The following is a 24,375-nucleotide window of genomic DNA, read 5'->3' on the forward strand; positions in this document are numbered from 1 at the left end:
TGGGTCTAAGCAAAAGTCCTCCCCCCATTTCTTAGTTACACCAGTGATAGAGTGGACGTTTTATAGAGTATTAGAGTGTACATATTTTTGCAATTGCCTTTTTTTTTTAAGTCAGTCGATCACGTGTCATTGTTCCCTCGCTCATCGCAAAATTATTCTAAACACGCATCTACTACGTTTGTTGAGAATGTACGATTCCGATAATATCTTCACGGGGTGAACCCGTAATTAAAACACATAATATATGAATAGGTCATCGAAGGTTAAAATAAGTTATAATAATATATTATATGTACACTGTGTAGAGTACCTACTACTCCGTTAAAATTTGGACTATGCCCAATATTATTCGTGATCGCTCGAGACGCGCGGTATGCTGCACAAGTGATGGTTGTCGGCTATTGGGCATTAATTGCAAACGGTTCCCATTAATCATCCGTGGCCGGTAAACAATGATAAGGGTGAAACTGTTATATTTATATATATATAGAGCGTGGACCAAGAGTCATATATTGAGTGTAGGATAGGTATAATAATATATAGTGCAACAAGCGTGATGTAGCGTACCGCAATAATAATAATGTGTGATAATATACGCTACCGATTGCACCGCTCGGGGTTAGATGAAAATATGGAAAAAGTTTTTAATTTCTTTTTTTTTTCACTCCGCGGAGTCCGTTCATTAAAACGTTGCAGCAGTATCGTTGTGGTGCGGGTGTGGGTGACGGAGTAGTGGACCTCGTCAATCAGCACATTCGGTTATTTATGGATCGAATGTTTTTGTTTAAGCCCTTGGTGGGATTTTATCTGGCGGGGGGGAGGAGGACATTCCACAAAGCACACCTATATACGCGGGGGTCGTTAAAAAATATACCGTCAAATCAATCATCAGACTCTTGACGTATCGCCAAAAGTTTTATTTTCTCGATCGAAAATCCCTGCTGGAACACTTAATTATTTTCGATAACGAATAAATAGAATTGCCGTTTTTGACATTTGTATGCTAAATGCTAATACATTTTTCATTTTAATATCTATATTTTATATTAAGCGCAAGCACTCATTTGGTCACTTTTGTGGTTCACGAACAATGAACACAATTAATAATCTGGTGCCATCATAATAATAGTATATATTATACATATTACACCTACATAAATAATTATAAATCAAAAAAATAGAGTTATATTATTAACTATATTTAAAATAATTTGATGTGATTCGATACATAATCAAAAATAAATTATACTTTAATATACATTAATTTATTTAAAACTTCGTAATATATTATCTATACAGTATATATTGGTACATGTATACCCATTTCTATTTTTTATAGCCATAAAAATGTATTTCTATTTTTATTACATTTTTATGACCATAGACTTAATATATATGTACTATAAATATACTGTGACGTTCAGAAATCAATTATTGATCTAAAATTTAAAACTTTAGACCACAATAAGAAAAGAAGATCGAAAAGTGAAAAAAGCCTAATTACACTTGCATTAGTTGCATTCAAACAAAAATATTTGAATCGAAAAGGTAAATTATTCTTGGCAACCGCATACGAAATATTTAAATATTTGTATGTAAGTTTGGTGGTATATCGTATATAGCGGTATCAACAAGTGAGCAAGAAAAAAATACGGTACTTGACGAACTACATAATAATAAGGGTCGGTAAAAGCATTAGAAATTTCAGAAACTTCTAATACCTATATGAAGATGGGTAACCAGGAGGCCCGATAGGTTGGATAGATTAAGCCTGAGGATCAACGAATCGGTCAAGTGCGAAAGGTCACTTAATTGCGTTTTGTAAACAAAGCCTGGAATTTTAGATTCTGAGTGGAGCGATGAATGTATTGATTTTACCATGATGTGTGTGTTTTTTTTTTTGTGTCTGTCATCACGTTTTGGGGCAGTAAAAATACTTCGATTTTTGACTTCAGTACCTCGTTCGATCAGAAAGTGAATCTAGTTGGTACTTTGGGGGATCAAAAGTAAAAAATTCTTAATACTTTTCTAAATAATCGAGAAAAACAAACTAAAAAATAAGGGAAAAACTGGAAATTTTACGCACACTCATTTTTCGACAAAATGGATTTTGGTTTTTGATGTAATTTTAAAACAAATGACCATAGATACCTACATGAAATTTTCACCTAATGTTTATTTAAGTATATTCTATCCACCATGCAATTTTCAAAAATTTTCGACTTAAGTTGAACTATTCATAGGCATTTGAAATTTTTAATCATTATTAGTTTTAGATTCTGAACGAAGTGATGAATGTATTGATTTTACAATGATGTGTGTTTTTTTTTTTTTTTTTTTTGTGTCTGTGTACAGCATAACTAGTCGATTTCAAACTTTGGGGGTGGTTTCCGATGTAAAATTGAAGATCCTTGGTGCATTATAGAGGTCAAAAGTAAACATTTTCCAACTGTTTTCAAAAAAATCGAGAAAAACTAAAAAAAAATGACAGAAAAACGGGAATTTTTACGCAAAATCAGTTTTCGACCAAATCGATTTTTTTATATGGTTGTAATTAAAAAAATAATCACTTGAAATACTTGAAATTTTCACCAAATGTTTATGTTAGTGTTCTCTATATACAGTTTAATTTTCAAAAATTTTTGACTTTTTTTGAGTTATTTATAGACCACTGAAATTTTCAATTTGTCTGAAAATTTTTTTTTGAAGTGTCGATAAAATTTTTTTGGCCCTATCAAAATACTTGAAAATTTAATACAAAGTTCCTCATAAGTTATTCTTAAAGTGATTAAAAAATTATAAGAATACATAGGCACAATTTTTTTTTATAAGCGTTTATAGTTCAAATTTTTACGAAATCTGTCGAAAATGTGAAAATTTGCAAGTAATTTTGAAGCTGAAAAATCATAAAATTTTTTGTGTTTATAACTAAAGATTAAGAATACATCACTAAGTTTTCCATAAGTTTTACTTCAAGTAGCTATAGAGAAAACTCGAAGCGTCATTATAGGAAAAATTTTAATTGCGTTTGAATTTTAAATTTTTACGAAATAGCGTAACGATAACGATTTATCCTGAAACGATTTTAAATATTTGTTATTATTCAAAAAGTATGAGTCCTAGATACTTGAAAATTTTACCAGTTATTAAGATTGGCATTTTCTTTACATGATTCTTACCGGTTCTTTTGGTTATAGCAGTAATAAATAAAAATAAGTATTAACTTATAGGACTATATATGCGTATATGCCACCAGTCCCTAAAGTATTCAAATTTTCGTACTACACACATAGTTCCAAATCAGTCAAATCTAAATTATACATATTACGTATCAAAATAATAATATGTATTTACAAAAAATTTTTTTTATATAAAACTCATTTTAAGGCTTCTAACACATTTTTACAATAGCAGGTGAAAAATAAAATAAAAATATAGTCACAATTTTTATTTACGAGCTTTCAAATTTTGAATTTTGACAACATACGTAAAAATCATGAAAATTCGTAAATTATTTTATGCTAGAAATTCATAAAAAAATTTCCTTTTATATCTAAGATTTGAAAATTTAATATAAGGCTCCTAACATATTTTTACAATAGCAGGTGAAAAATAAAAGAAATATATTGGCACAATTTTTTTTTACAAGCGTTCTAAGTTTGAATTTTGACAACATAAGTAAAAATCACGAAAATTCACAAATTATTTTAAACTAGAAATTCATAAAAAATTTTCTTTTTAAATCTAAGATTTGAAAATTTTTAATAATCTATAATATATCCTAGACAGATAAACTGTCTTCGTTCAGAATCGTTTTTCGTATACAATGATATAATAATATCATTGGATTCAAATTTAATTCCATCCATTACAGTAACCCACTTGTAACCTAGCTACTATACAGCAGAGCGACATCCACGACTTACCCGCTTTTTTTAATTTTATAATTGAGTCATAATAAAGTGATAGTAACAATTATGCAATTTAGGGAAACAATTAAATTTATTCTTAAAACTTACCATTATATTTCTAATAAGACGCCGAAAATAAGAATTTACCCATTATATATTAAATTATATTGTATTTGAGCCTTCACGGGCGTTTAATTAAATAAATAAATAATTGTGAAAAATTATACACCATAATATAGATTTTTATTGAATTTAAAAAAAAATGTATTTTGGAGAAAATACCGCTTTATGTTATACTTTGATATAAATAAAAATAGTTTTTAATATATTTTAAAATTTTGTTGCTATGGGGAACTAAAGTGTTCGAAATAAATATTGATCGGTATTCTTCATTTCACAAATGTTATTTGTAATTGTCTAATTTAGTTCTGAAGTTTGAAAAAGACTTTATTATTTCGAGACTATTATTTCGATCGTATCACGTAATTCATACCTATATTCTAAATATATTTGCATTATATTGCTCAGCGGAAACTCTTAACCCGACATATTCCGAGAGTGAAGTTATGGACCCGAACACTACATTTTCCAGAGTTTCGTCGTGGAAAAAAACTAAGCGTTTTATCCGGCAATTATTTTGTTGCGCCGGGCCCATGATGAAACGTTCTGGTTCCGGAGACCTCGGCGTACAGGCGGCTGTAGCAGAACCCGTGGTTAGTGAAATAAATACCGGCTTCTGTGCAGTGGATGACGACCAATCGATGCTAATGGCCATCCCTGCACAGTCCACTATTTACGAGGTTATGACACTAATGGATTCTACATTGGACAGTATACACGTGAGTTTTTTTATTTTTTTTATCTATCTTAGTCGAATTCATTGAATGTACACCATTGACGCTTTACGCGGAAGTGATCTGCACAAACCAACAACATCATAATATTGTATAGTTATCTTTATTACAGTCTGAACAGTGCTACACCCACACCGACCCCGCCACCACCCTCCCAGAAGCACCTGAAATGTTGGAATGTGACCAGCCGAAAATAAACCAGGCGGAACTGGTGCAGCAGATGACGCCATCAGAACTACAGGCAGACCCAGCGCTGTGGGCCGCTTACAGACGGGGTTGGGAAGACCGGATGTCTTTCAAAACCGGAATAAGTGGCGACCTGACGACGTCCGTTCCGAATAACAACAGGTCCCGCATCCCCAGATTTGTGAAACGGCAGGCCGAAACTCGGCCGATTACAACGACCATCATGCCGCCAATGACGGCAGTCAACCCGCTGGTCATCAATACGCCCACAGCGAAGACACCCAACGCCCCAACTCCAACTGCACCGGTTTTCAAGAACTCTCGCCAACGCCGGAACCTAAAGCGGTTGCTGGAGTACAAAGAAAAAATTAGGTTACAAAAATTACAACAACACCGCTTGCAGGAGAAACGGGCACCACCCACATTCGAAACAACTACCTCCCCAGCCAACACCAGATCTACATTAGCAGGAGGCGACGTTCCCAACCCTCCCAGGTTCCGTGGTACCGGAGGTAATATTAACCGACCACCACCCCCTCGCCGTACCTGTCGATATTGAGATATCACCGAAAGAGGAGTACGGAATGATTATTTTTTAAACGGTATGCATCGGTTTTGGTTATAAATTTCTCATTCCGCGAAACACTGTAAGCTTTTTGACCAACCGTCTATTATCAAATTTTTTACACTATTCCACGAAATAAGAAATTTATGACCAAAACCTATGCATCTATAGTCCGGTGTCATAATATGCAACTTTTTGATTTAGTCGTTTATAGATACAATTTTCTATGTCATGCGTGGGTCAGAAATAGGAAAAAAAATACGTCAACATTTATCATATAATTTATACGATTTTTATAATTTTTTATGATTTTTCATTAGGTATAAATAAAATATTAGTCCCATTATATTATTACATTGTATTTTATCTCAAAAATATTATATAATAATAAAATGGGACTAATATTTTGTTTGTAGCTAATGAAAAATCATAAAAAATTATAAAAATCGTATAAATTATATGGATTAATGTTGAAGTATTTTTTTTCCTATTTCTGACCGACGCCTGACATTGAAAATTATATCTATAAACGATTTAATCAAAAAGTTGCATATTATAACATCGGATTATAGATGCATAGGTTTTGGTTATACAATCTTCATTTTCGTGCAACACTGTAAGCTTTTTGGCCAATCGTCTATAATCTGGTGTTATAGTATAATATAAAACTTTTCGATTTAAGAGGACTTGACACCCGCATGTGTTGTCTCCGTCTTACAAGTCCATAACATAGCAAATTGTACGCTCAGCAGATCACGTTTAGTTCTTTTAGTTTAACATTTGGAGTTAGTTTGACCTCTCGTAAAAATTAAAGGTGACATTATTATGGAGGGCTTCTCATAGGCTTTTTATTATATTTTAATTTTAAAGCGAGCTATGTGTATTTTAAAATTGTAAACTGTTTGTATATCTTAAAATACACATAACTCACTCTAAAATTAAAATATAATAAAAAGACTATGAGAAGCCTTTCGTAATAATGTTACCTTTAATTTTTATGAGAATTCAAACTAACTCTAAATGTTGAACTAACGGAGCTAAACGTGATCTGCTGAGCGTACAATTTGCTATGTTATGCACTTGTAAGACGGAAATAACACATACAGGTGTCGCGTCCTCTTAAATCAAAAAGTTTTATACTATAATACCAGATTGTAGACAGTTGGCAAAAAGCTTACAGTGTTGCACGAAATGAGAAATGTATTACCAAAACTTGTACATATACAGCAAAAAAAATAATCTCTTTGTCGTTTTAATGATTTCTTTCTGGTTAGCATATATATATTTATGACATCTTCATAAAATGGTTCGGTTTCTTTGAGTTGTTGTATTAATAACTTTTCAATTGATATTGTTGATAAAGAACTTAAACCTTGTTGGCAAGTAGTGTTTCTCAAGTATGTCTTGATTCTTTTAAGACAAGAATCACTTCTTTCAACTAAAACGCTAGTTGATGGAATAGTTAATTTCACTCTTAATAACACTCATTTTTCGACAAAATCGATTTTGGTTTTTGATGTAACTTTAAAACAAATGACCATAGATACATAAAATTTTCACCTAATGTTTGTATAAGTATATGTATTCTATCCACCATGCAATTTTCAAAAAATTTTGACTTAAGTTGAACTATTCATAGGCATTTCAAATTTTCTATCATTATTAGTTTTTTTAAATTAATATCGATAAAAATTTATTTGTTAGGTAGAAAAGCTTGAAAATTTAATACAAGGCTCTTAACATATTGTTACAATAGCAGTTGAAAAATAAAAGAAATTCATAGTCACAATTTTTTTTTATAAGCATTCAAAGTTTGAATTTTGACAAAATACGTAAAAATCACGAAAATTCACAAATTATTTTAAGCTAGAAATTCATAAAAATCTAAGATTTAAAAATTTAATACAAGATTCCTTACAAGTTTTTCAATCTTTATCACAAATAAAAATTCCACCTGAAATTCAAATTAAATTTTTATGAGCATTTGAAATTTAAATTTTTACAACATTGGATTTTCAGTTTTAGCGATTTCTTTATTTTGGTGTAACTCTAAAACAAATTATCACAGATACTTGAAATTTTTACTGAATGTTTATATAGGCGTGTTATATATTTGATAAAATTTTCAAAATATTTAGATTTGTTTTGAGCTGTTTACTGACATTTTAATTTTTCAACTTTATTAGTTTTTTTTTCTATAAATATCGATAAAAATTTATTTGTTCGGTAGAAAAGCTTGAAAATTTAATACAAGGCTTCTAACACATTGTAACAATAGAAGTTAAAAAATATTAAAAATTCGTAGGCACAATTTTTTTTTATAAGCATTTAAAGTTCAAATTTTGACTAAATATGTAAAAATTACGGCAATGTTCAAATTATCTTAGATAGAAATTCATAAAAGTTTTCCTTTTTAATTCTAAGATTTGAAAATTTAATACAAGGCTCCTAACATATTTTTACAATAGAAGTTGAAAAATAAAAGAAATACATAGTCACAATTTTTTTTTATAAGCATTCAAAGTTTGAATTTTTACAACATATTATGTAAATATCACGAAAATTCGTAAATTATTTTGTGCTAGAAATTCATAAAAAATTGTCTTTTTAAATCTAAGATTTGAAAATTTTTAATAATCTATAAAATATTCTAGACAGATAAACCGTCTTCGCTCAGAATCGTTTTTCGTATACAATGATATAATATCATTGGATTCAAATTTAATTCCACCCATTACAGTAACCCACTTGTAACCTACTGTACAGCAGAGCGACATCCACGACTTAACCGCCTTTTTTATAATCTACCTAGTGTATATATAATATAGCCATTTGTGTAAAGTATTTACGCAGTCCGAGGTATCGTCTGAAAATAAAAAGTACCTATATAAATTGAGCGAGCTGTAGAGCCGACACTCTGTTGGACGAAAAAAAAACAATAAATCATTATATCCGTATAATCGAAAACGATAAAAATATATATGTATTAAAAATATTTGGACTTATAGATTGTGCCGCGGAACTATTACGTCGTACACGTTGTTATAATCTTATCGGCTAGATATTATGATGCGCTAATGCGTACCTACCGACAACTATCGTTTTCGTCGAATTGTGAGAAACCCGGAGCAGATGTTCAAAGTCGCACATTAGTCACACGTTTTCTGTGATTATGCCAGTTCACGATCCACAAGGATTAAAACCATTTCCGTCTCTCTCTCTCTCTCACTCTCTTTCTCTATCCCTATCTATCTCTCTCTTACTATCGTCCACACCCCATCGAACACCCACGCGCCATCGACAGGGTGGGCCAATTCCACGATATATTTATACGGGTTTGATGAATACGAGATAGTTAAAACACTATCTGGAACCGCGGAAGGGCGGTCAGGAGGGTGCGTTTGAAATGCAAAACAGACGCGCACAGCGGATACCTTTAGGTTTCGAGTTTGGATCAAAACAACATCCTGGTATGTATTATAATTTATAATACACGTTTTCACATCCGTTTATCAATTCAATACTTCAGACAAAATTAATTTATTAGCATTTGAACATTATAAACACATTTTATTATATACTTAATTATAAATATTAACAACATTTGTACATAAATAGAGTATGAAACAGCAAATTACTGTATGATATAGGAAAATATTTTCGTCAAGTTTTAATTGATAATCTTTAATCTTGAATAAATTTAAAAAATAAAGGTTGATGAAATATGTTAAGTACCTTATTGGTTTTATAGTTTAGACGTTGAAACAGCTTATCAACATAAAATAAATTATATAAAAATTGGCTTATATTATTCGGGAATATCGTTAGATACCTTCTAAAAAATATTTTACCACAAAAATATTTTTATTTTTAAATATTTTAATAGTAATTACTTTATTAATATTACGTGTTTTATTACGGAGTTTAAACCTTTTTCTAAATAGGCTCTATATAATATGAATTATTAAATGATTTAATATGACTATAAAACTGTTAACTGAAAACATGATTTTAACATATAGAGGTTGGTTATTATTAGGGTTCTGAAGTTATAGGAGTTGCATATTGTTCTTTATGCAGTCGAATTATAGCCGACCAAGCTAGAAATCCGAGCTATACAATGTTGAGTTTAAAAATTGAAAATAAAAAATGCATATTTTGCATATTTCGATAATTTTAGAGAAAAAGTGCATATTTCGTCGATTTTCATAGATTTTCGCATATTTAATATTTTCTACAAAAATTAATTTTTTTTTCATTCTTAACCAATTTATTTTAAATAATGTTACATAATACAACGCTAATAACGCGAAATTAATAGTTATTATTATTAATAATAATTTATTATAATAAAAAATGAAACAGATGTATGATACATTTGTGAATGAGTCACGAGAGTAGACGTCTTAAATATGAAAACAATAATAAATCATAGAATTTAAACTCAAAGAATAACTTAGTAACAGTTAAGAATTTTTTTAATTACACGTGTTTACCTATATTTTTGTGCTTTTATATTATTATGAAAACTACCGAGAACTGATTTTTGGCATCCAGTAGTGACACTTCCTATCGACTTTTTTTTAACAATGTTTTAACCATTCGTATTTCGTGTTTTAATTGTTTAGGAGGTCTCTGTACCACTTTATTTTTAATCGTCGGTGAGGATACCCAGGAATTTCGTTTGATGCTAATTCACGGATTAATGGATTTGTTTGGCCTATGAGACGATCATGAAAACGCTTATAGAAGTATTTTGCTTCTTTTTGGACGGTTTTCAAACGGAGATCGGTGTGAAGTGTGTGATTTGATACATACGGGGGAGAGTTAGTAATTTTTCTTAATGTAATATTTTGAAACATTTGGATTTTTTTTAAGATTTGAGATTTTGGTGTTGCCCCATAGCTGTATACCGTAGGTACATATAGGTTCGATTAAGGATTTGTATATTATTAGTTTAGTGTTAAGTGTGTGTGTTAGTTATTAATAAGAAGTGTTTTAGGCACCCGTAGCTGGGAATTCAGCTGCAAACATTTAGTTTTAATATGGTGTACCCTAGTGAGATGGCGATCGAGTGTCAGTCCGAGATATTTAAGCATAGAGGTTGAAGTTGAGGGAATTTGGATATCATAGAATGTTACAGCCAGACATTGGGCTTGTTCGAGGGTGAAAGTTTTAAGAATTGATTTGGTTTGGTTGACATTACTCTATCGAAAGCTAGCGATATGTCAAGAAATGCACATGTGCAAAATAACTTTTTTTCCAAAGCAAAAGTAATCGCATCAACAACCCTGTGAACTTGATAAATGGTTGAATGCTTGGCGCGAAAGCCGAACTGGTTGTCCGGTAATATATTATTTGTATTGATAAAGAGAAGAATGCGTTTGAGTTGGAGTCTTTCTGTATAAAGTTTAAGCCTTTTTAGATTCTGAGCGGAGCGATGTATGTATTGATTTTACCATGATGTGTGTTTTTTTTGTGTCTGTCATCACGTTTTGGGGCAGTAAGAAATTCTTAAAGAATTTTCTTTTTAAATCTAAGATTTAAAAATTTAATACAAGATTCCTTACAAGTTTGTTAATCTTTATCACAAATTCCACCGGAAATTCAAATTACATTTTTATGAGGATTTGAAATTTAAATTTGTACAACATTGGATTTTCACTGGATTTTACATTTAGCGATTTTCTTATTTTGGTGTAACTCTGAAAGTCTAAAACAAATTACCGTAGATACTTGAAATTTTCACTGAATGTTGACTTAGGCATTTTATAAATTTGATACAATTTTCAAAATATTTAGATTTGTTTTGAGCTGTTTACTGACATATTAGTTTTTCAACTTTTTTAGTTTTTTTTTCTATAAATATCGATGAAAATTTATTTGTTCGGTAGAAAAGCTTGAGATTTTTTTTTTTATTAAGAACTTTCAGTATAACTATTATAGTTCAACAATTACAATATTGATAGATACAGTGATACAATAAAGCTTGAAAATTTAATACATGTCTCCTATCATATTTTTACAATATCAGTTGAAAAATAAAAGAAATGCGTAGTCACAATTTTTTTTTACGAGCATTCAAAGTTTGAATTTTGACAACATATGTAAAAATCATGAAAATCACGAAAATTCGCAAATTATTTTAAACTAGAAAATCATAAAAATTGTTCTTTTTAAATCTAAGATTTGAAAATTTTTAATAATCTATAATATATCCTAGATAGATAAACCGTCTTTGCTCAGAATCGTTTTTCGTATACAATGATATAATATCATTGGATTCAAATTTAATTCCATCCATTACAGTAACCAACATGTAACCTACTGTACAGCAGAGCGGTATCCACGACTTACCCGCCTTTTTTTTTAAATTGTATATAATATTATACCCTCGGAAACATAGGCCATTGGGCTTAAAGCGAAATAACTAATTACATATTTGAGTAGCCACTAAATTTAATTTAAAAAAAAAACATTTTATTGTATACCTACTGCATTATTATGGAAAAATTTTTTATAAATCATAATTGCTGCCGAGTTTATATAATAACAACAATATTATGTTTTTATGATAATCGTACTTAAACTTTCATGGTTTTTAAAACTTGCCATTTTAATAGATCTGAACGCAGACTATCATATTTGTACGTCATATATTTAATATCAAAATATGGGTAATAAACTATAAAAGCAACAACATATTTTATCTAAATAAAATAATTGATCTAATAATGCAATATTTCAATACATTTTAAGTGTAAATAAACGATAATACTCGTTTATTGGCTTTTTCTAAGAACTATATTTAACATTTTATGAACAAATTACACTTATTATAAATACAATCGAGTGTACAACATTCAAAATACCTATTGATTTATTAGATGATTGCTAAGTAGTAACATAATATATTATATTATATTCTTGAATATGATTTATTAATTTCTTATCATACAATTAGTTAATTATTTCAATTAAACTATGATTTTAATAATTTTACTAATTACTAATAATATTAAATATAAAAATACTAATTGTAAAATCAACGAATCAACGAAAAAAACTAACATTGCGTTCATAGGTAACTTTTTAGTTTTAAAAAAAAATTTAAATTATAATTATACATTAAAAATAATAAATTAATCATTAAACAGCAGATAAAATAGATGATGTTTAATTAAATGATAATAAGGTTAAAAAATACATTTATAGAGATTACATAGAGTTAATTATATTCATTTGAATTTTTCAGACATATTTTATACTTTGCAGAAATGTTATAATTAATGGTGTTAATATGTCTTGAATTATAATGATGGAAATATAAAGTGTTTATTTTTCATTAGGTAAAATACTACACAAAAAATGTGATCATACAAGTGATAATAATATTATGCATAATGCATATAGCATTGTATAATAATTTGATATAATTATTAGTTCATACCAAACTGTCAATACCTATAACATCTTCAGTATTTTCAGTAGTGTAGCAATAAGGGGAAGCAATATATTTTTTGTACGTTGCGCGTATAATATTGACATGAGATCTTCCAATTATCCACTATGTATTTTAACAAACAAAAAACGATCATAATATATGTATTATTATTATTAGTTTTACACGTATGCGATGAACTAAAATCAATCAAGTGGATTTGTAAACGCAACCAAGTAACTAATTAGAAAATACACACATTAAACATTGTTTTGAACAACTTGTAACTTATACCACGATTAAATTATTATGTACAGCTTTCATCTTGTACATGGGTCTTATTACTACACCCTTCCGGCATTTCCATCATAAGGTAAGGAAGATTAAATATAGGGTCGACGAGAACCTAAAAATTAAATTGTATATGCAATATGCTGTATAGTGTATACTATAGTTATACGTGTAGGCATAATGTACATAATATGATAACTTTGTAAACGCGTTGTTAATAAAAAATATTCTGAATAAATAACACACAGAATATGACAATCTTTTATTTTTGATGCCGAAAGAAATGAAGTAACTATGTAGGTATTGAATTTACAACAATATTGTTTTTTTTTTTTTTTTTTTGTTTTGTTAGTCAACATAATATGTATTTTTTGTTACTTTGTAAATAATATTCTATTTTTTTCATTTCATTTTATTATTTTATTATGTTTACAAATCAATTCATAGGAAATCGAATACAGACTGCAGTCGTTTAAGTTTATTAAAACGTTCATTATTTTTCAAGAAAGTATTACAATAAAACAGCAAATAAGACCTACATTGATATCAAATGATTACCAAGAGTTCATTATTTATCGTTATAGTATCTAATTTATTATCATCATAACTTAATTTAAAAACTATAAACAAATTTAAAAATATGAAACCCTTGGCCTTATGATAATACCAATATTTCAATATATTTGTTATAAGTACGTAGTTCTTATTTTATAAGATAAAAATATTTATTTGGCTTAATATTTTGTAACTGTATATAAAACCAAAGACATTTAAAAATTAAAAAAAATTAAAATTAAAATTCTTAATTGATTAAAATAACATAAATAGTATAATCAGCTCAAATAATATGCGTAATCACTAGGCTTATACCCGCCTGCGTAGGTATACTTCCGCTTTTTGCAGTCGATTCACTACTTAAATGCGACAACATTTACAGACCGCGTTTTTTGATTAATTAATTAAACTTATAGGAAAACTAATTAGAAAAGTTTTTCTATTTATTTAATTCGAACTGAATCTTCTTAAATACCAATTTGCGTAGTTCGCGAGGTATTAATATATTATTGACAATGATGACTTTTACTTTTTTTTTTTCAATAAAACGTTTATAACATAATGTTTAATAATAATAGCTATATAGTTCATAAGCTAATAACATTTAAAAATAGGAATATAATATGATTTATATTTTCCAACAATCAAAAAACTATATGTTACCATTTACCATATTGTTTATTGGTTAATTTATTTTTCTCATTCAGTTCTGAAAATAAGTTATTATGGTTCGACGTCCAACGTTGTGTTTCATTTATGCATATAATATGGACTTGGGATAGATTATGCAAAGTACATTAACCCTTTTATAGTAAGTGAATATTAGTCCTGACAATCAGTATTATACTGAATAATTTTTCTTTAAACTTTATAGGCAACCATAATATTATAGTACCTATACCACCATAAGAGGCTATAAGTACAACATTATAATTTCAGTGTCAGTATTAAAATGAAAATATAAATTTAAAAATTTTCCTATTGGTTATAAAAATATTTGAAACCCGTATAATATAGGAAACTTGCAGAGTCTTCTAAAAATCAAATCTTAATAATTTAAGCCTACACGATGTTCTAAAATAATTGTATCTTATATATTCGAAATTACTATCAAAACACAAAACATTGTCCAAAGTGGTTTTCCGCACTTTTGTATTATGTATAGGTATATACCAGTCGTAGTAGGCACCTAATATCTATTTGGCTGTACCTACATAACACACAATGATATAATATAAAGATGCAAGTCCTTCACACGATTATGGCACGGAAGTAAACACAAACTGTACCTAACCATATGGTAATAATAACATTATATCCTCGACATTTGCACTATATACGGATCCTCGAGTTTAATATTAACCGATCTAATGAATTATGTACTACTTTCCGGTATACGTTTAGTTATTTAGGATGGACTCTTTTAGTTTTGGATCGTGAAACGTCCCACAGGGTATTTCTGAAATGAGCGCTGCTTAATTAATCGATGATGACCGTACGCGCCGACGACCCACGGGAGAACGCGCTCGGGCCCTTCCATCTGAATATTTCACTGCGACAGTCACACCGATAAATTAACAGAAACAATAGTTCAGTGTGTGTGTCTATTGTCAAGGAGCTGTTGTTATTAAACAACCCGCTGGAATATTTATACATTAATGCTCAAGAGACTTTCTACTGCGCCAACCTTCGAATAATAGAAAACACTAATGAAACGATGAGGCGTTATCTTTATACTATTATTATAATAAATTTAAATTTTCGTAGGCGTGATCTTTATTAAAATCGGAGTTAATATCAATCGTCCACAAATAAACAAGAATCATAATGTATATCGTCTAAAAAATCAAAAGCATAAGGTTTTAGATGTATACCTATATATTCAAGTTTAAATATTCTTTTTATAGGTAACACTTAAACATTTTTTGAATCAATTCACTCTTTAAATTTGTATGTGTAATAATATGTACTTATTACCTATATCGTATTTAGTATGATGATGGTTGTTTGACTGATATTAATTTAATTTTGATAATTTTATGAAACGAAATCATCTGAAACTCTATTAAATTCATCTATTATTTCAATAAATTTATTCCATTCCATAAACAAAAACCATCCATACTGTTAAACCAATAATTTTAAAAATGTTAAAACCCTACTTTTAACTTTGAATATATTATATACAATTTATATTTTACATGTACCTATTAATACTTTGACACATTTTTACTACCCATTTTTTGCATATTTTAAGCAAATTGCTTTTATTTTTTAAATATAGAATTTCGCTAACAAATTTGATGCACACGCATCAATAGTCACATTTAAAAATATTTATTTATTATTATTTTTATTTGTTTTGCTCTTTTTTCATGTTGTCATACCTGTACCGATAAATTCAAAACATAATATTAAACCATATAGTTAATAATATTATATTGAATTAGTTAATCTATTTTGTTGATGAGTTCAAACATTAAATATGTACTAGTTTTCGTAAGCAATAAGCACGTAATAAACTAATAACTGGTAGCTTATTGATTTTATTTAATCAAATCAAGAAATACCATCAGTTACGTCAAAGTCAAATATTTAAATAAATAGTTATAATATCCCTAAATGTTAGTAGGTACTAAATAAATAAAACAAAAATCAATAATTTAAATAAAAATATGTCAAATGTGTTTGGATATTATATAAAATAACGTATTTTATTGATTGGTAATAATTAATTTTAATAAATATGGAAATTAACATAAAACTCAAATTTATATTTATATACTAAAATACTGTATATTAGTTGCTAGAATTATATTTTAGAAATATGTTGTATATTTTATGTGTTGAATATTTATTATTAACTTTTCACGTGTGCTGAAATTTACATAATATTCATTTTTTTATACAGTTTTTCTAAAATGTATTCATTCATGTAAACCACTGAATTAATATGCACATATCAGGTTATAATATGCATTTATAAATAATACGATAAACAGTATATGTCAGTTTGTACATACTCAGTTGCTAAGTAGATATGCAGGTACTTCGTACTTGTATGTTTATTTTTTTACTCACTGAATGTTTAATATTATAAAATACATTTAAGAAATGAATAAATTATATAATAATTATAATGTGCATAATATCGTTTAATTTTATTACGAATATAAGTAATATAATGCCAATAATACACAGTATACACACTAATATACTGAATAGTTATAAAAGAGGTGATAATACGACATATTTCTATAGAATTTACAATATTATTATTGATATTTCTTAGTATAATTACAAAACCACTTAGTCTATTTCTACATGATTCTTTTTGGACTATTAGTTTTAAAACATTGAGATTAGCGTTGAAGTATTACGTATTATATTAGTGTTTGAAATGTTTGAATAATCAATAAAAATCATTTTATGTATTTCTCTAACCATAAGCATTATAATACTAATCTTTAGAACTTAACATTTTGTTTATTATGTAATATTAATTATGTGCATATATACATTGTGATATTTATAAAATAACAATAATAATTGAAATACCAGCTATTTATACATATAATATACCCATTATATTTTGTTATATTTTTATTACAATTTTAATACGAAACTAGAAGAATAGTGATTTTACAATATTATATTTATAAAATTGGTCGAACCCGTTGGTTGTCTTTCTTATTATACTCGTTTATATGTAACAAAACAATTATATTATATACCTTATAAATAGAACATATTATTTGTATTTATAAAATTATTAATATTTTCCACTTGGCTACTAATATTTTAATGGCTTTAATTTTTTATTGTTCACAGTGTAATAATTATCATCACAATAGCTTATTTTTAAATTTAGAAGTCACGACAAAAACTTGTTCTTACTACTTTTATTAAACACAATTCTAGAAATCATAAAAATTGATTGGCTTAAAAAATCACACTGTTCAATTTCATTAAATGATTACATAAAAAATGTGATTTACGTAAGTATGACACTGTATACTGCAGTATACGTACTGGTCGCATACGTGACTGTTTCTTAATGAATAACTATATGGCTATATAATAAAATATTTAATTCCAAAGATTGTATGATATTTACGACAGCACTGCACGTACTTAACGTTTGTATCCCATCCAAGTAATGATAATACATAGTAATAATAAACGATAATATTGCTCGATGCGATTTAGGTGTTATAGCAGATTTAAATCGAATTTTTTCAAGTGATGTTCGAAGTGTGTAGGAAAAAAAAGATATCGGAAACAAAATGCCATCATATTTTATATAGCCGTATAGGATTATTAGATACTGGTCTCGCGTGCTGCAACGTCCTGGGGATTTGAAAATTATGTACACACAACGAGACCGACGGCTGCAGCAAAACCGGAGAAATCCAGAGTACAGTTTTAATGTTAAGTTATTTCCGATCCTCGGGAAATCGTGGTTCACTAATAATAATAATAATAATAATAATAATAATAATATTCTCGATTTTGATAAAGCCCCGTTGCCGCCGGCCGGCCCGCGCAAATTGACCTAGTTCCTTTGCTTTTCGGTTGCCCGCCATCCTCCGAGAATAATAAAAATAAATCGACCGAAATATATCGCGGAAATAATATCCCGTGTATACCGCAGGGTTGTTTCGTTGCGATCCCTAAAAGTGCTCATTCACTCGCCCGTTGTGGAGCGTGTGGCGGGTGGGTCGAGCCCAAAGGGTGTCGTGTTACTGCCGTTGGTCGGTTATTTGCTTTTACGATACCGTCGTATACATGCTTATTGCCGGCGCCCGCACACATCATACACACCCACACAAACACACACCAACTTACATTTCTCGACAGACAGAACATATAATAATATATATATATATATATATATATATGTATAAATAAGTGGTTGGCATTGGCCAAGGGTCGGTCGCCGCGATTTATGAAATATAGTGTCCGCACAGTAAACCTGAGTTGGAAATTGATGATTTGTGTACCTATACCATCGTCTTCGCAAGTACTTATAATATACACGCTCGTTAGTGTTTATAACTTATATGATATTAGAACGAGAAGAAATAGCGGAAAATTCCATGATAACATTATTATTTTGCGCTCGATATTTTTTCGAATAAGGACTTGTTTGAGGATTTACTACTCTCGTGTCGATAAAATTAAGCATATCTTATTACGAAAACATGCGATAAATCAATAAGCGGTCGTGATTATATTTTTATTTAAATTCGTGAAATATATAGTAACTACTGTTAGTGAGAAGACATCATTGTGATGCAAGTTGTGATTTTTCAAAATAAATCTATTCTTTATATTTCATATAATATTATATAAAAGTTAAACGACTATTATTAGTTATTACCTATACACATGTCACGGTTAACTAAAATCGAATATATAATTGATTACTTTCGTTATGGTGACGAACAAAAAATATATAGGTACAGAATTACAGACCTACAGTGCAGGTGAATAACAGCTGACAACCGTAAACCTACTAGGTACTTAGATATTTAATAAAGATAAATTCTTAGAACACGTGTATGAGATTCAAAAATAATGTAAAACTGCTTCATATAAACCAATTTAACTACTCACTACATTTTTATTATCATACTTAAAACGCCGAATACGTTAAATGTTAAACCATCTTCACGGTAGTAATTAATTAAGTGATCTCTTGAAGATTATATTATATTGGGAACAATAATTAGTAAAGGAGTTAGGAGAAAGGTTCGAGTTCAATGTGTAGATATATGTGTATAGCGTGTTTAAATCGTTAATATATGTTAATTAACTTCTGGTGTGTCAGTCTTGGACAGTACTTCATCTTAACCAGTCGAACAGAATAACATATACACAGATTTCTTCAATGGAATTTGTGATACCTATTAATATTTGTACCATAAGGCAGTGAGGAGGTAGGTGTGATAAGAAAAATCATTAACAGTTGAATAATGATTTCTAAAATGAAAATAAAAAATAATAATAATACCTATGTTGAACTATTAAGAAAAACTACATTATAAACATGGACTCGTGAACATTCCATCTCCGACTAAGCACTATTTTTATTATTTTTATTATTATTATTACTCAATAAACACAAATTAATACGTTAAACCTAATAAGCCACTGCATCAATAAATTACAAACGAATCGTAAACAAGAATAATATCATTATTAAAAATTTAAATAACAATAAATTGTGATTATGTCATACATACTTATTTATTTATTTTTTAGGGTTGTGGACTTTAATGACTTTAATCATAATTATTATGCCTCCCTTTCAACACCAATATAATCATTGCCTAATTCGCATTACTTGCTCATTACTATTTCCTCCTCGTTTGGGGGAAGTTTGTGGAATTAAATAGTATTATTATTATCAGTTTGCTTATAGGTATAATAATAATGCTTATTTGATATATTATATCTATAAGCAATGAACATACAAGCACGATGTTAAAATAATAAAATATGTTTTTTTCAACTTTATCATTAATTAATTGTATTTAACGTTTCTACAATATTGGTTAGGTTAGTTTTTTTATCCTATTATTATGCATGTAAAATATACATATATTATAATCATTGAAATGATAAGGATTACATATAAATAACTTTTATTAGCATCCAAAAACAAATTTATTCTTTAAATCTCAACATCGCAAAAGAAAGAAATAGTCACATTTTTTTACAGTTATAGAAATAAATGTGCGGAATATTAAATGTCTACCTTTATGAAATACAATGCGAAATAAATTAGAATAAATGGCTTGGTTCGTGTTAACAAAATTAAAAATGTACGATGAAAATGTGTACCTAGTATATAATATAGGAAGGTACGGTGATAAACGCATATTTGTTTTACAATATTGCATTCGATTTGTATTAACATTTAACACACATGAATTATATTTTGACGATGCTATGATATGTATAATATTAATTCAGCAAATACCTACTATAGATATTTAGAGGGTCAGGCTCTACGATGTAATAATAATATATTATGTTGTTCACGTACTTACAGACTATTCACCAGTCACCACCACAGAGGACTTCAAGTGCATTTCAAATTAAATTACAGAAGATTAAACGATAAATTCAAAATTGTATATACAAATTAGTGTATACCAGTTCCAAATGCCTAATACCTACCGATTTAATGACAATAACAATAATGCTATTTTGAAATATAAACTTCAAAATTTTTAAAATACATAACTGGTAAAAAAAAAAAAAAACTATATTGGTGAGTAGCAAAAATCGGAACAAATATTTAATGCTAAATTTTTTATAAACCATAAAATATGTGTTTACTGTAAACTACAATCTGCAAATCAAACAATACGTATCTCGAATAATTGATAAACGTCAAATTACAGCTGTGCTTATACAATTTTTAGTTTCCAATCATTTAATTCTGTATGTTTATTTGTCAATTATCATCACTACATAATATATATTAATATTATACACACATTACAAATACATATTATGTTTTTCTGCTGATTATTTATACGGTAGCTGTAAAAATGGGTTTACAATACATCGATAAAGCTATTTTTGTTAGTTGAACAAAATTAAATTATGCTCGAATTGCTTAAGGAAAATTTAGTCAAAACTATAATAGGTATGGGCAATAATTTAAAAACTTTTTTGATTTAAACAAATTGATCACGAAACTAGCTATATAATAACTATACGCACAGAGTGTCCCATGATGATATTCTAACTTAAAATTGTAGAATTGTGAAATTTACAGTACCTATCCCACAACTTCAAGTTATTAAATTCTCGTGGGATATACCGTATAATAAGATAGATAAGCTTATGAAAAGTAATAACTAGATTTATTACACATACGCATAACATTATCTATGCCGTAAGTTTTAACAGAAATTGTCATAATTATTAGGTATAACTATTATAACAACAAATTTGCACGTTTATTTTAAAATTTTAACCGCAAACTGTGCAAACATTTAATACAATTAATACCTAGTAAAAACTAATATTTTTTATTTATTTCATATTACTGCTGACAATATTCCTTGAAACTCGTCGCAATTTACTTGAATTTGTGTTAAAATAGCATAAATAGCAACACCATTGCAGAATATAGACAATATATATTTGGTTATCTAAGTTAAATATTATATTATATTACCTGTATGTATATGTGAATACGTCATCATATTATAGACATATACATAATATAATAAAAGTAAGTATAGTAAAAGAGACAAATAAATATTGTTATCTATATAATATATATAATTCCATTGTGTATTATAATTGCGTTTCTCTTGATGCGGTAATACGAAACCTCAACACTTAAACAATAGGGTGAATTCAAATATACAATGGAAAAATCGCTTAACCTATATATTATATATTATTATGCATATTTCAATATTTGATCATGTAGGTATTGAATTTTTTTTACAAAACGCATGGGTTTTTTTATGTTAAGTGGTTGAGGAGTCATATTATACGTGTATAATGTACTGCCGTACCTATAGGTTGTTTGATACTGCTACGTGTGCTCGGAAGAACGAAAAAAAATTTCTATTGTAAGGTTTGACCGTCATTTAATAATAATAATAATAATAATAATAATAATAATAATAATAAATGTAGATATGTGCATTTTAAAGTGGACGGCGATGTATCATTAAGTCAGTCGTTTTGGTACCTAATGAATGTATAAATTAAATATGGAAATAAATGTAGACGTTTAGGAAAATATTGTGTTGCAATTGATAGTGTTCAAGGACAAACTATAAGATAAATATTACAAACATTAAAGCTGTTAATATTTTCAACTATAATTAAATAAATCATAATAAATGTAATACGATTAGCTTTATACGAAACCATTGGATTAAAATGGCATGTCTAAATTTCAAAAAAACACATTTTATCGTATTCGAATACATCAAAATAGTTTTCATCACAATAATTGAATTCATTACTAAAATTTATAATTACTATTATTAATCATGTATTCGTGGTTACAATGGGTAATAAATCAAAATAAATATACTACCCAACTAGAAAAAATGTAGTATTATAGTTAAACATTTTTAAAAATGCTTTATTTATTTTCTAAACAAAAATCGCCCTTAAATTTAAACATTCTAATATTAAGATTTAAAACAATACATATTTTTATACATAATAGTATAATACATATATTCCACTTTTGAGTTTTGTAGCAATGTTTTGCTAAGGTAACTCCAATCAGTGATTGACGGACAGTGCAGCTAAATAAAAATAAATATATAATATTTTAAAAAACCAATAAAATACAAATAAATAGTATGTAAATTATCTTATTAGAATATGGTTGATGTTGTTGTGTTTTATTGCCAGACAAGATTTTTTTTTTTTTTTTTTTATTGACGAAGATTTTCAAATAATTTATTATGATGAGTGATGACCATAGGCGCTTTTAGGTAGATTAAACGACGTATACCTCTAAAAACGCTTTTAGGCCCACTCGAAAACTGTCGTCGTAATATAATATTATACAGCCTACATAATATACACACTCGGAGTTATAAAATTAAAAATCCAATTGAATTTAGCAAACCTAAATGTTCATCTATCTTAGATCCGCTTGTAATGCTAACTATGCTTACATGTATGTTATTATAACATACTGTACATTTATTTATATAAGCTCTAACTTAAGATCCAAGTCGAGAGTCTGGAAAAAAATACGAAAACAATAATGGTATAATTGAATTAGAATTTCACTTACAATAAACTAGTATATATTATACCTTACACCATATGAACAAAAAAATTACAGAAAATAATTCACAGTTAAGGAAATTAAAACGCAATCCGATCGCGATTCATTTGTATAACAACAATAATTACGTCCTAATTGTTCTTTCTCTAAGTATTTTTTTTCTATTACTAAGCTTTCATGATAATGATTTTTTACCAAGCATGGAAAACATTTAAAAAAAACATAAATTTCTTTATTTCTCTTCACAAATATTTTTTGATTTTGTAGCAAATGATTTTTTGGCGTGGATGAGTTTGGTAAAAAATAATTTTTATATTATTATGAAAATTCGTATTATGTAATTTTGATTGTAACGAAGTAAACTTAATTTTGTTTTTCATTTAAATGTGCTTCTAAATGTGATTTTCCGGGACTCAAATTTAAAAAATAGTTTACTTGATTCTAGGGATTGAAAGTGGTAATTTTCAGAATTTTCTGTCTTTGTCTAACACACGTGATACATTGGAATTTAGACATTTATTCATTCCAATACAACGATTGATCTAGAAAAACGATAAGATTTCTAAAAATAGATTTGAGGTTAAATCTACTTGAGATTGACTTTCCCAGATTTTTAACTTTTTGATTTTAACTTCCTCACAATTTTAAATATTCTATATTTTCCTTTTCAGTACCTTTTTTTTTCTTTTTGTATCGAGAGGCTTTTTAGTACCACCTACTTGGTGGATATGACGAAATATTCATATTGAAAAGATGAAAACATATTGAAATTCCCACGT

The sequence above is a fragment of the Diuraphis noxia genome, unplaced genomic scaffold, assembly GCF_037042655.1.
Source record: "Diuraphis noxia isolate RWA-SAM2 unplaced genomic scaffold, SU_Dnox_SAM2 contig0002, whole genome shotgun sequence".
Taxonomy (NCBI): Eukaryota; Metazoa; Arthropoda; class Insecta; order Hemiptera; family Aphididae; genus Diuraphis; species Diuraphis noxia.